Source organism: Lycorma delicatula, chromosome 1, assembly GCF_047948215.1.
Source record: "Lycorma delicatula isolate Av1 chromosome 1, ASM4794821v1, whole genome shotgun sequence".
NCBI lineage: Eukaryota > Metazoa > Arthropoda > Insecta > Hemiptera > Fulgoridae > Lycorma > Lycorma delicatula.
Window position 1 is genome coordinate 359742897 of NC_134455.1, and position 14758 is coordinate 359757654.

At 31.2% G+C, this 14758-nt stretch overlaps 1 protein-coding gene across 3 annotated transcripts in view; it reads left to right on the top strand.

Moving 5' to 3' along the window:
* Positions 1-14758, top strand: part of LOC142334490 (uncharacterized) — a 204930-nt gene that overhangs the window by 156667 nt on the left and 33505 nt on the right. For 2 of the 3 annotated variants that reach the window (XR_012758834.1, XR_012758833.1), the window contains exon 5: positions 1388-1429. The exons of the other annotated variant lie outside the window; for it this stretch is intronic. The gene's annotated coding sequence lies outside the window, so the exon portion shown is untranslated. The remainder of the gene's footprint in view (positions 1-1387; positions 1430-14758) is intronic. 3 annotated transcript variants of the gene reach the window in all.

The following is a 14758-nucleotide window of genomic DNA, read 5'->3' on the forward strand; positions in this document are numbered from 1 at the left end:
TTCCTGCAAAGGAAGCTGAGGACACAGAGTCAGGGATTATTGCTGCATTTCTGCAGACAACGCAATAAAATCATAACTCATATTTAATTGGGGTTATTTAAAAATTCATCAATCGTACTTGACTGAAAAATAAATTTACAAAAACAAAGAGTTTACTCAAATTAAGAGCTGGATTGTTGGATTTTGTTTTGAAAACAATCAGTTTAATCATCTTACAGATTTAGATAAATGTAATTTCAGAATTTAATAAAAAAAAAGATTATATGAACATGAGAGATAAAGACAATATCTCTGTAATTGAAGAAAAAATGTTTTATATCATTTTTATGATTTTTATTTGTATTTCTATTTAAAGTAAGTAGTTATAATTGATTTCAGATATTTTTTTACTTGCCTATTATCATGTTATAATGTAATACTTACAGATAGCATAACATAAGGCAAATATTACATCCAAAACTAATATACATATTCTTAAGAATACTAGAACATCAAGCATCCTGTGTCTTACGAGAAGACATATACAGTGAGGTGGTTGTCATTATTCTCTTCATTAAGCCCATATACTGTTGTATATCAGTACGCTAATACCACTAAAATACCAGTGGATATACCACCCTGTAACAAACACCTCTACTCTGTTCCCCATAGAGTGACTGTACAAAGATATTACAGGGTAAGTAACCACACCTCTTGTGAATTAGTTGCTTTAAATATACAAAAGCCTAGAACAACAGTAATCCAAATAGTGCAGAACAACAATTTAACATACCCCTTTCAAATGTTAAATAATGTGTTAAGAATTAGATAAGAATGTTATTTATTTTTATTACATTAAAAGTACATGTTTTACAATATTAGTAAACTGAAATTAAAGTGTTTTTTTTTTTTTTTTTTTTGGCTTGAGACCTTACTCCTATGTTCATGTAATATTAATATTTTAAATTTCACTTATTTTTATTTTCATTTTGGATATTGTTATTCTTTATATGTATACTTTTTAAATCCATTTCTTATATCAATGAAAATGAGAATATTACTGTATATTGTTTTTTTTAAAGTTTTACAAAAATAAAATAACATTATAACTGGTGTAAGATATAATTATATGTAATGGTAGTTTTTCTGCTTTAGAAGTAGTAAAATTTTTACATTATATTAGCAATAATAAGACTGAAGTTATAATTATTTTTATCTTTTAACTTATTAATTCTTTATTCAGAAGATCATTCATTTTTTACAGTAAAAGAAATTTTACTTAGTTTTTATAATAAGGTGAAAAATCTTTAATGTATTAATTCTAAAATAACAATGTTGCTTTAGAAGATAACTGATTTAATTATTACAGTATCTTACTTTTTGTTAATTGTAGCTTATTTTATTTCAGGTATGTTTGGAACGGCTAATGTGGCTGATCATTTGTTGATAAGTGAGTTGTATATTATAGTTTATTATCTATAAAATTATTAATTTATTGAAAATATCAATTTACAACAAATACCCATGTTACACAAATTTAAAATATCTCAGTTTTACAGAACTAGTTTTGTGTTTACTATGCTTTGTAATGTGTCTGAAAATTCCAAAGCAAGTCTTATCATGAAACTTCAGTTTTCTCAAATTTTTACATTTTTTCCAACCAGGCCTGATCTGGTCTAGTGGTGAATTCATCATGCAAAGTCGAGAGTTCTAAGGTTCAAATCCTAGTAAAGATAGTTAATTTTGTACGGATTTGAATATTTTATTTGTTTTCCCTGTTTAGTCTTCAGAAATTATCATTCAGGTAATACTTCAGAGAATGAATGAGGATGAGATGTATGAGTGTAAATGACATGTAGTCTTGTACAGTCTCGATTCGACCATTCCTGAGATGTTTGGTTAATTGAAACCAGTTACCAAAGAACTTCGGTATCCATGATCTAGTATTCAAGTCCATATAAAAGTAACTGCCTTTACTAGGACTTGAATGCTGGAACTCTTGACTTCCAAATCAGTTGATTTGGGAAGATGCGTTCACCAATTGACCAACCCTGTGGATCGGATTTGAACACTACATCGTGTATAACTTATCAAGGTTCCAGAGGTTAAACAGAAAAGAAAAAAAGAAGGAATTGCATATACTTGTTTAATAAGACTAACAGTCTGATGTCTAGATCTCATACTCCTTTCTACAGATCGTGATTATTATGGAAAAGCAAACAGCAGTAAGCAGTACAATATTGCTTGATATGATTAATTTTAAGTTATTGCACGTTCGCAATCTGATTTATTGTGCAAGACACATTTTATTTGCAAAAATGTTTAAATGTGATGTGTGCATTGTTCTCTAATTACCATGAAAGTAATGTAATACATTTTTCATGGTTGTACACTGATACATTGAAACGAATATTCTAGTGATTCATTTCATCAATTATGGTATTACCGATTGTTTTTTAAATTTTATTGTAATTTGTGTCTATTGTTTTATCATCATCTATAGTATATAATTAGGCCAAAGTCAAGTACAAAAATGTTATGATTTGTAAAACTGTCAGTTTTATTTACAACAGAATTCTATGTAATTTGTAAATAGAGTGTACATTTTCTAATTAATTTATTCTAGAAACTTACTGTTACTATTATTTTGGAATTAGTTTCTTCAAGTTCAACATGTAGACCTTCACATAGTGTTTTGATAAAACACTATCAGTGCTATTTTTGTAATATATTCAATGAAACATATCCATCTCAATGCAGCCAGTACATTGTCTTACATGAAACATATGACAGATAATATAGGTAACATACAACAGGTAATATATGAACTACCAATCTCATTAATGGATTCTTAACATCTTAGCCTTGTAAAGGCAGTTACTTTTACATGGATTTGAATACTTGTTCGTGGATACCAGTGTTCTTTGGCGGTTGGGTTTCAACTAACTGCACATCTCAGGAATGGTTGAGCTGAGACTGTACAAGTCTACACTTCATTTACATTTATATATATCATCCTCATTCATCCTCTGAAGTAATACCTTACGTTGGTTCCAGAGCCTAAACAGAAAAAAGAGATGCCTTAGGTCTTAAACAGATATTGTATTATTTATTACGTTATGAAGTGAACTCTTCTACTCCACTCTAACTTATGTGATAGATTAAGTTATGAATTTGCTATATTACTTTATATTGTTGTGTTGTAGAATGATATTGTTTTTATCATAATATTGAAAACACCATAAATATATAAATTAAAGTATTCTATGAAAATACTTTACATCTATTAAATAACAAAGTCAACATATTAAGCAAATTATCTTTCTGTTCTGTATCAGTCTGCTTAACTCTGTTATAAGATTAGAAAACCTAATTTGTAAATCAGAAGTGTATTTTTAAATTAGTAAAACAGTCAGACGAATTGCTTATTTAATTTATGTGTATGATAGATAAAGTCAATTACGAATTGGTAAATAAAATACTACTCGTTAAACTGTCGCAGTTACACATTTACCAATGTTGTTTTATTTTGAAGGCACTGGGTTGGTCTAGTGGTGAACATCTCTTCTCAAATCAGCTGATTTGGAAGTCGAGAGTTCCAGCTTTTGAGTATTAATAAGCTATTCTTATACGGATTTGAATACTAGATCGTGGATACTGGTGTTCTTTGGTGGTTGGGTTTCAATTAACTACACATCTCAGGGATGGTCGAACTGCGACTGTACAAGACTACACTCATTCATTTATGAGTGTATTCATTTACATTCATACATATCATCCTCATTCATCCTCTGAAGTAATACCTGAACGGTGATTCCTGGAGAATAAAAACAGGAAAAGAAAGAATGTTATTTTGAAGGAATTGTGAACACATAAATTTTTTCAACTTATTTTTGCAATATAATTCGTTAATTGAGATAATCATATCATCAGTAACACTATAACAAATTATTTTTAATACCTAAAAAAATATTTTAAAACATTTAAATTTTTTTATTATTTATCAAGAGATGAATATACTTTACTGAATGTATTTTTAAATTTTCTTTTAACCTTCAGTTTAATCACTATCAGGAGGCATTTATTACTTCCTTATACGAAGTAAAGGAATTATTGTGATCGCGAAAAATTTCAGTCTTCAGATTAAAAGTGAGATATCTATTTTGGCTATCCCTGAATCCATTTTCATTCGTTTCGACGAAAATCAAAAAAACAAAAATTGAATTTTTTCTTAACTGCTGGTACTTAATTACAATGGTTCCAGAGTTATAGCGTAATAAAATAATAATTAATGAAATTTTGGATTTTACAAGAGGAAGGCACATCGGTTCAAATGAGACTTCAGCTCCTTTTTTTTAACTTTTTTTTATTTTTTAATTTAAATATGTTGATTTATTAATAATTATTAACCTCCGAATGTAAAAAAAATCAGAAATTCTTAATAATTGTGTATATAGTTTTTTCGTCTTTTTTACACTTCTTTTCACTTTAAACCATGATATAACAGGGCGCTAACTTTTTTTTTTTTTTTTTTTTTTTTTTTTTTTTTTTTTTTTTTTTTTTTTTGTAAAAGAGGTGAGGAATCTCATTTACGGACACCTAAGCAGTGTCGGGCTCGCTAACAGGTGCCGCCTGATGTTATTAATAACGTATGTAAACCTGCGCACTACCGACTAAACTGCCACCCCTGGCTACCACCTTTCCTGGAACCGTTAACGAAGCATTTCTTCTGCAAAGGGGGGTAACACGCCCACTCCCACACTCATACGTCATAGTGCAATCGCATTATAATAGGAAAATCAACAGAAACGCATCAGTTACAGCAAAACAACAGCAAACAAGTTACATCACCATACATCAAGATACAGAAAACAGATTATGAAACTATATACTACAAACTTCTTACAAAGAAAAAAGTCACACAATATATACAACTCAAGAAAACAAGTCTCACAATATAAACATAGAAAAAAAATCAAAAGAAAAACCCAGCAAGAACATAAGAAAATAAACGCCTGAAAAGAGACATTCATTAATATTACACGATCACGCAACAACACATCACTAAAAATGCATAGATCGGACAGCAGAAAAAAAAATCTGCAGCCGAACAGCAAAACCTCACATAATGCAGAAGATAAAAAATACTACATAACACAGTAAGGCCCCAAGCAAAAAAGAATTAGCCCAAGATCAGGAAGACATAATACACATCAAAAGCAAAAAATACTCAAATATGAACGTAAAAAAAAATTTATTTTTATAATATCAGTACAGCAAACTTTCATTATAAACTATCCAGGGACATATATGTATATGTCCCTGGTTAGGAACTTACTACCTTCGGAAGCTATCAGATACGGGAGCGGAGTGTCCACGGCCTCTTCACGTCTCACATGTAACCCCACATGTACGGGGGACCCCCTAGTCGCTCACTCGCGAAAGTGTCCGCCCCCGCACTCTCCGACGCCGCTTATTGTTTCGTGACTCCTCCCATGCTTGGAGGTCTCTCATCATGATTTTCACATACGCAGTGATCGCCTTCCAGTTTTCTTCCTTTTCTATCATTATATTAATATTTAGAGGGCGCTATCAGTCGTCTTTTATCACAGCCTGAGTTCTTTCAAAAGAACTCGTAAGTTCCTCGTGACTCTTCCGTACTGTTGAAACTGTAGATGGATGAAGAAAATCAATATTTCTTGCAAACATCTGAATTTGATAGGTCTCGTTCTAGTTCTTGGATAATTTGGATTTTATCACTCACGAACAGCATTTCCTTTTGATGCCCGAATCAAAATTATAAATTATTCATTATAAATGAACCGAAGGTAATAGAGTACACTTTTTTAAAAATACACTGTACATTTTTTTTTAGTAAAAAACACTAAAATGAAAAAGCATTCACTGACGCGACTACAGTATTACTACACTGTATTTGGCTACTGAGTATCCGATCGATCACTTTAACGCAATACTGTTTGTTTAACTGATTCTATGGTACTGCATTTTTAAACTGAAAATTATGACTACTGAATTTATCACTGGAGATAGGACTGGTAAAATCTATCTTTAACCACGCCCCTCTTCGGACTTTCACTTAAATCGATTAAAATGTGCTATACAGTTCGATGAATCTGTTTGGGCGGTTTTGACGGAACATTGTTTGGCCCTCAAGTTTTTTTTTTAAATTTTGCAAACAGAAAAACCCGAGTGATTATAATACTGTAACTACCAGCCTTTGTAATACCGCAATGGAACATGTACTGTACAACGTCCTGTTACAAAACTTTTGTTCACCCTTCAGACCTGACCTGAACAAGCCTAAGATTAAATGTTAGATCTTTACGTACAAATCGTAAATATATATTTCGTAAATGAAGAAATGGAATTCCCTTGCGTTGAGATTATTTGGTGAATAACAGGTATTGTAACAAATTAAAATGTGCGTAATAATAAAGTTTATGATGCATCGATACCTCGCTAAAAGCAAGCTAATTTATCATTAATGAGGTAGAAAACCTAACAATCTCGGAATTTCAACAGTTATAACCAAGTTCTCGTAATAAGCGAGCTCGTTAGTTTCCGGTTCCGCTGTATAAGTTAAACCTAGATGACCATTTTAATCGTACAACAATCATTTTATCAATAGACACTGCAGGTAAAGTATGAATAAAAACGTATCTATTGAGTACGTGAATATTGAATATGAATAAAAACGAAACACAAAACATGTGTGTATTTTAAAAAAAACGACATATTTAGTTGAAGTACCAATAGTTTTCTTTCAGTACATCAATCTTTAGATAAGGTTTATAAGTTAAACATTGAAATTATATAAACTAATTTTCTTTTTTAATATTTAAATTTTAAGGCTAAGGTATTTGCTTATATTTTGTTTATCATTAATGTAGACGTAAATATTTACTCTTAAATGTGTTAAAAGTTTAAAAGTTAACCGATGTACTGATATGTCAAAGAATTATTTAAATACCTACATTCTAATAACTTTAATATCTTCACAAAGAGGTTTTAGAATTTTTTACCCCTGTTAAATAATTTTTGATGACTGGTTATTTACGTCGTCATAAATGAATTTCTCTATCTTCTGTTTCAAAATTAAAATAGGGAATTGCAACCCGAAATAGAAATAGTGGGGATACCGTTATCTTAGGATTATCAGCGGGCATAACTTATATTTTGTAAGCCATTATTTTATTTTATTTATTTATTTTTATTTTTTGTTGAAATAAAAACTTATGCACAAATTATAAATCAGAAAATTTACAAAGAACTTATAAGATATATGACTACTGTTTTAAGGAAAAATAAATATATAAACATATAAAACGAAATATTTGACAACAAAAAACTATTTAAACTCTTAAACTATTTAATAACAAAATCCTAGTGAGATCAACACTTCTTAAACTAATTAAAATAAATGAAACAACCTCAGTGAAAATATTACAAAGAATATGCAGTTGTGTATGTGTTTGTTACTTTTTAATTAAAATTTCGTTCATTAAACTTTGTTTAAAAAAAAAAATTATATAAAACAGGTAAACCCTTTCTTCCCATTTGCTGCTATCCTTGAAATATTTATGGGAATTGGATTTGGGAATATAATAATAATTCCTTTAAAATCATCTTCTCGACTACAGTTATAAACGAAATTTTATGAACACTACATGAATTTGAAATTTAATAAATTAAATTATTAAATTTCAAAAAAATCCCTTTCGGCGGAAGTAGATTTCACTGGTGCTAAGTAGGGGAAAAAAAGATTTCCACCTTAAAGTAAAGAAAAACTTCAAATTTACTCAATACCACAATGGTTGCATGTGAAGAAGTTTCACAGGTTTAGCATACGACAAGCCCCGTCTTCTTACAATTCCAGCAACATTTTAATCATGCCTTGCCGTAAGGGTTGGTCATATCAAAAATTGTTACAAGCAAAAGTTTTAGGTAAAGTTTAGAAGACTAACGACCACTTTAAACAGATTCGATACTGTGCCTATTAAGGGAGGTATTTTGTTTTTGTCTTCGAAATCCCATTTTTTCCACCCCCTGAGCCAATGTTTGGTGATATAAAAAAACTTTACTTAAATAAGTTTTAATCCTTAATAAATTAAGTTTATCCGAAGAAGAGTAGGAACTTTAACGAATTCGATATTTTACCTAATAAGAAAGTTATATTTAGCGATATTTTGTTTTTTCGAAAAAGCCCCCACCCCCCCTATTTCCAATCCCCATGGTCCGATTTTTTTCCATTAACGAACTCGATCGAGGAATATTTTATGTTTCAATTATTTTTTTATTACGGCAGTTATCGTGTCCACAAGAAAGTGACTGACGGTTTTGGGGTCTGGAAGATACGAAACGCGAAGATATGTCGAAATTTATAACGCAAATTATTATTATTTAACTGTTTAGGTACAGCATTTATGTAATCAAGAAAAATTTTCCGCGCAATATTCATTAAAATCTGTTACGATCTTGGATGAGGATACGTAACAATTAAAATTTTTACGTATAATGTTTTAGTGTTCAGAAAATAAAAAGGAGAAATAAATTAATTTTTTCCAGTTAAATCTTCGCTAGGATGGTTTAAAGGAAATCTTATTTTTATTTTATATAAAATGTAATAAAAATGTGGGGAATTACAGAATCCTTGCTTATCCTGTTTCATTTTTCGTTTTGGATCGCGTACAGATTCCTAATTATTTGTGATCCTTCGCTACATTTTTCCTTTCTTTCCTATGTGCTTTTCATCATTCACGTATCGGTTCTTTATAGTTATGGCTCTTGTCTATTACTATATAATATCTATATTACTTGTCTATATGTCTATATTACTATATAATGTAATTATAATTTAATATCTATTATAATTTTCCAATTATGGATAATGTTTAAATGTAGTCACGAAAAAAAAGACTGATAGTCAGTGGCTTAGGGTGTCAAGCCATTCGGTTTTATGTGTCAATGATGGTATTTTTCGTAAGATTATCAAATTTTATATAGGACTATTGTGAAAGTATACTCTTTCAATTAACAAAAAATATCAAAATCGGTTTACTAACGTCGCATATATTGGGTAACATACATTAAAAAAAATTGTCGAATTGATAACATCCTCCTTTTTTGAAGTCGGTTAAAAGAGATAACTATCAAGTATATCAAGGGGTTTCATTCGCCCCATGAATTTTCCCGTAAAATACGAACAGGCAATACAAAGAAAATCATCTAAACTCATCTAAACAAGTTACTCAGATTTGAGGAGGACACCTCAAGGTAACCTTATTTTAAGGTTAAAACGATTTTTTCCAATTTTGACCCCCATCAATGAAAAGAGCAGAAAATTTTACGTTGGAATATGCAGCCACACACATGATCTTGGACCTTTTTTGAAAGTCATAGGCTAACCATCAGAGATTGTGTCATACGACAGTGCTAAGTCATTTTTGTGCAGAGATATAAATGACCTGAAATATAAATTCCAGGCATATTATATGACCTTAAAAAACGTGTTACTCATAACACTATCATCAGTATAACACTATCTCTAATGGTAAACCATTAGAGATAATGGTATGACCTTCAAAAAAAGGTCCAAGGTCATATGAGTGACTACATATTCCAGTGTAAAATTTTCTGCTCTTTTCATTTGGTGGGGCTCAAAAATAGGTCATTCAATGCTAATCGTGTTAGCCTTGAAATAAGGTCAACGTAACTTTTGTAGTTTACGAGAAAATTGCCTGGGGCGATTAAAATGAAACGCTTATATTGTATTTTAAATTCAGACCTTGCTCTTTTAAATTATCATTCAGAGAATCGATAGGAACTGTTTCCTCTTTGCCTAGTGTGCCTAGTTACCTAGTGTGGAATTTATACTTCGCACCAGCAGAAAAAATTGTCTATATCTATTTCGTCCTATTATACACAGACTGCCATAATGCAACTGATTTGTGCATCAAATATGGCTTTTCTAGAAAAATTATGGACTAGTTTATTGCATAACTTTTCTACATTCTTCCTAAATTTTTGCTTCACTTCCAAATTTCTATTGCATTAAAATCTGAGATCCTTACGTAGTAAGCAGCCTGCCAATGTTATTTTATTTATTTTTGTCACTTAAGTGTCTTTTCGTCGACTTGTACAGTAAGTTCTACAATTTTCATTGAGTTCTTGTCTGTTACATTCAACAAACCTGGAATTGTGTAAAGAACTTTCTTTACCATTAATGGGAATTCAATCTTTTTGTGCCCAAATTTTCACACCTGCGCCATATAATTTGTCTTTTTGTCTTAATAAGTACTATGCATAAAAAAGGTCGTAAATTTTTGAATTTTAAAGAACTACGAAGTTTTTTAATTTATTTGAAAAATTCTGTTTCCTGTAATTATTTTAAAATATGTGGAGTCCAGAATTCCCAACTTACCAATTAAAACGGCTGTAAGGATTGGTAATTGACTATCACTACATTTGATTCTGTAATAGAAGAATATTTGCGTCACATGGCAACGAGTTCAGATGAGTTGTTATATTTAGACAGTCTTACCTTTATTTCCTTTACATTATAGCGCTTTCTGGTATAAGCCCATCCTCAGTAGTATTTTCTGATTTAATACAATATTAAAATTATGCACAGCAACATCGACAGAAATTATTTTGCTCAATAACCAAAATTATAAAAAGTAATCAAGTGTAAAGATGTAGCATGATAATTATCTGTGTAATGTTTTATCTGTAGCCCAACTATCCCACAAACACAAGAAACTCATATTTTGTAAAGCCACTCTGGAGACCGAAAAGCCCTGTCACGTTCAGCTCAGCAAAGATTCACCATGGGTGTTGATCAAACCTACAACATGTGCTACCAGTATAGAAGAAAACTTACCAGTTTTCTGGGCTAACGCGTCCAGTTCAGACATTAGTCCCTTAACATCATGGCAGGAATAAATTAAACCATCTTTTCTAAAGTATTTCAGTAAATTTTCGTTTCGATTTCTACATACTGAAATTGTAGTATCCTTGTTTAATAGATTCCATTCTTTAAGACATGAACCTAGGAGGTCTGCTTGTTGTTTCGACAAATACAATTCACAAATTAGATCGCTCAGTTCTTTTTGTGTGATGAGGTGAGGTCCAGTATTTGATTCTTCTAGATTGTAATTAATACTACAAGTTAAGGATTCATTGGTCGACCCTTCTGGTTCTGAAGTTTCTTTCCAAGAAGATTGAGCAATCGGAAACTGTAAATTAACACCCCAAAGTACTGGTTTCATAGCTGAACGAACATATGGGTAAGCGATACTGCTTTTTATTGTTTGAATTGAAACCAGTAATATTTGTTAAGTAAAAATAGTCTTAACGGTCAGTAGGCTGTCACCATAGGTACGCCAAAAGGCAAATGCTCTTTTTCCTTTTAACCAATGGGTTAGTTTAACGTAACTTAATTGATGCAGCATTTGGAGCACAGGATTTATCTTAGCCAAAGAACAGTCAAAATAATGTTTGTAATCAGTCTTCAGCAGATTCGATACTGGTTTTTGTTGAATTTTCATGTTGAATTCACCACAAACTTAACAAAAAATATTTGGAGAATTTTTACAACTCAATTCATTTTATAATTAAAAATGTTTAATGAATGAAAGTAAACATAAACATTAAGTTATATGTTTAAGTTATCAAGTTACTTATTAAGGTTTATGTTATAAATACTTCAACTTAAACTTCTTCATAAAATTGTTTCACCATGGAGTATAAGTATAGTATACATTTATGATGTGGTATAGTATATATGTATGTGTGTATGTATGTGTGCGAGTCTCTCTCTCGCCCTCTCTCTCTCGTACTCACTCTCTCGCTCTCTCTCACTCTCTCTCTCTCTATCTGTGTGTGTGTGTGTGTGTGTGTGTGTGTGTGTGCGTGTATGTGAATAAGCAAACAAAAAGATGTACTAACTTGTTTGTTCCATGAATGATGGAACAAATAATTTTAAGGGCTTGTAACTTAAGAACGTTACGTGATGGGTTGTTTTGGAATACATATTCAGATTCAGCATATAAAATACTTTATAGATCGCCTACTGCCCCTTCAGTTCCAAATTTTATGTTGACCAGTGCAATTTACATATACAGCGTGCCACGAAAAAACTGAAAAACTTTCTGGATGTGTTCTACTGCTGAAAATGTATGTTTATATTATAATAATATAATTACTTTCAGAGAATGCAACATACTTCAGATGTAATGAATTTATTTAAGAAAGACTAAATTCAAATGTATTAAAATAGACTTGGTGTCGAATGGTAACATCAAATTGTCCCTTATGGGCTTATTTGCGAAGCGTGGGGGGGGGGGGTCAATGAAGTGCTGTTGTAATATCTCAGCAGTTGTTCGTCCGTATTTCAAAATTCAAACGGGATATTTAGTAGGTTGACGGCTAACGTTTGCATACAACAGATATACTCTCGATATTTCGGATCCCGGTTATTCGTAAATTTAATTATATTACCAAAATGGTATGACCAATTTTGAAAATTCAAACAGGGTATTTGTTACTAGATTGTCGGCTAATGTTTGCAAACAACATATATATATTCTCGATCATTCGGATCCCCGTTATTCCGATTTTATAACATAACGTTCGTTGTACGTATAAAGAAAATTTCGAGTGTAAGGAATTAGTCGCTGAAATAAATCCTTTAATCGATATTATTGGTTCCTACCGGTCATATTACAATCATCATGTTAAATAAATCAATGTTACAGTTACGTTTAAGTTCATTTACTTTTAAAATAAATAATTTATTTGATGATTATAATACCATCGTATTTAGTACAATTTGATAATCAGTTGAGTCGTTACCAGCAACATTTCAACAGGAATTTCAGCAATGGCTGTTCGGATCTTGGGTTTTAGTTCTGTCGTAACGGGTCAACTACTGTAGACACTTTCCATTTGTGGGTGACCCCACAAGAATAAATCGCACACCAATAAATCAAGAGACCTGGGAGGGCATGAAATGTCAATATAACCATTCGTTCACAGAATAGTTTAAATCCTGCAACAGTATTCTTCGATAATTTAAACTACAGGACTGTAGGACACTACATGACGACGAATTGAACGGTGTGAGCTTTTTATGACAGCACCTCAGACAGTCTCGATATTTTGGCATACAACGAGCTGCACACTACCTGGAGGTTTCTTTTCCATTGCTGAACCTGTTTCCTCAAAATTACGTATCCATGAATTAATTGCAAGTGCTGTTGGTACATGATTTTCTATTTCAGTCCACACGGTCATATTAATAAACGGACTGCCATAATATAATGCAGCTGATGTGTGCATCAAATATGGTTTTCTTGAAAAATTCTGGACATGAACGTCGCATAATTTTTCTACATTCTTTCTATTAATTCTTTCATCACTTCCGGATTTCCTTTGTACTCAAATGTGTGATCTTTAGGTAGTAACCAGTTTACCTGCCAGTCTTTATGGGATGATTTATTTTTAAAAAAATGTCTTTTCCTCGACTTTCTTGTACAGTTTTGTTATTGTTTGATTTGCATTTTTGATAAGTTGACATATTTCCATGGTTAAGGGATTTTCTCCCTGGTGTGAAACTTAATGTCTTTATAAAGGTGTGCTTGTGAATTATAGAGTTTTGGTTCTTATTCTGGAATCACTGAGTCCTGTTGCGTTACTTTTTTCATTATAATTTTGTAATTTTCCGTGCCAACTTTCAACATTCAACAAAGCTTCAGTGATTTAATTAAGATATATAATTCAGTGTTTCTCAACCTGTGAGCCACACTCCCCTAGGGAGGTGTGATATCACTAATTGGGGGCACGAGATTAACAAAAAGAAAATATTATTAAAAAGATTTATTAATTTACTGAAAGGAAAGCAAAACAAAGTACATTCTAACATAATAAATAATAAAACATTCACACTGATATAATACACTTATAAATAGGACTCTATCAGTTCTGGGCAATTTATTTAATAATTAACTTATCAATACTAAATTAAAAACAAGTTTAATAATTATTAGCTACTCCCTTGGGCCTGTCTTGCAGAGCAAAGTTTTTTGAAGTAAGGTTTAATATTATAAATTAGACACTCTGAGTTATTATTTTATATTTAGCTGAGATCTATATTTTGTCTTCAAAGCAGCCGCCGCAGAAAATGGCCGGTTTCGCAAAGGTAGGATGTTAAAAATGATAATAGTATATGAAATATACTGCTCTTGTTTTCAGTGCAGAAACTCATCATCCACCCCTGTGAAAAATTCAAAGAGTGATTTATTACTGAATTGTCTTTTATTTTGCCACTTGCTGGGAAGTTGATGAAAATTTCTTCTTCAGCAGTTGAGATCCCTTCGGGAGTATCTTGAAATGGATCCTTAACCCACTCATAACTTGCTACCAAGTTGTCATCAGCAAGAAAATATTTTTTTACAATTCTTTGCCAGAATGCCTAAATTATTTTCAATGGTTACAAAAAGAACTATATATACTACTATGTTCTTTAACCTTGAAGAACTATACTATATGTCCTTCAACCTTGCAAGTTTTAACACATTTATTTACATTTGCAAGCATTTCAACGTTTTTTCCTTTAAATTTCTGCTCCACAATTCCTGTTTTCTACAAAAAGCATTAACTTTATCAGTCGTATCCATCATATGTGTACTTATTCATTGGAGTTGAAGATTCACGGTATTTAATTTCTCGAATGTGTCAACCAAGTAGCTCAATTCCATCA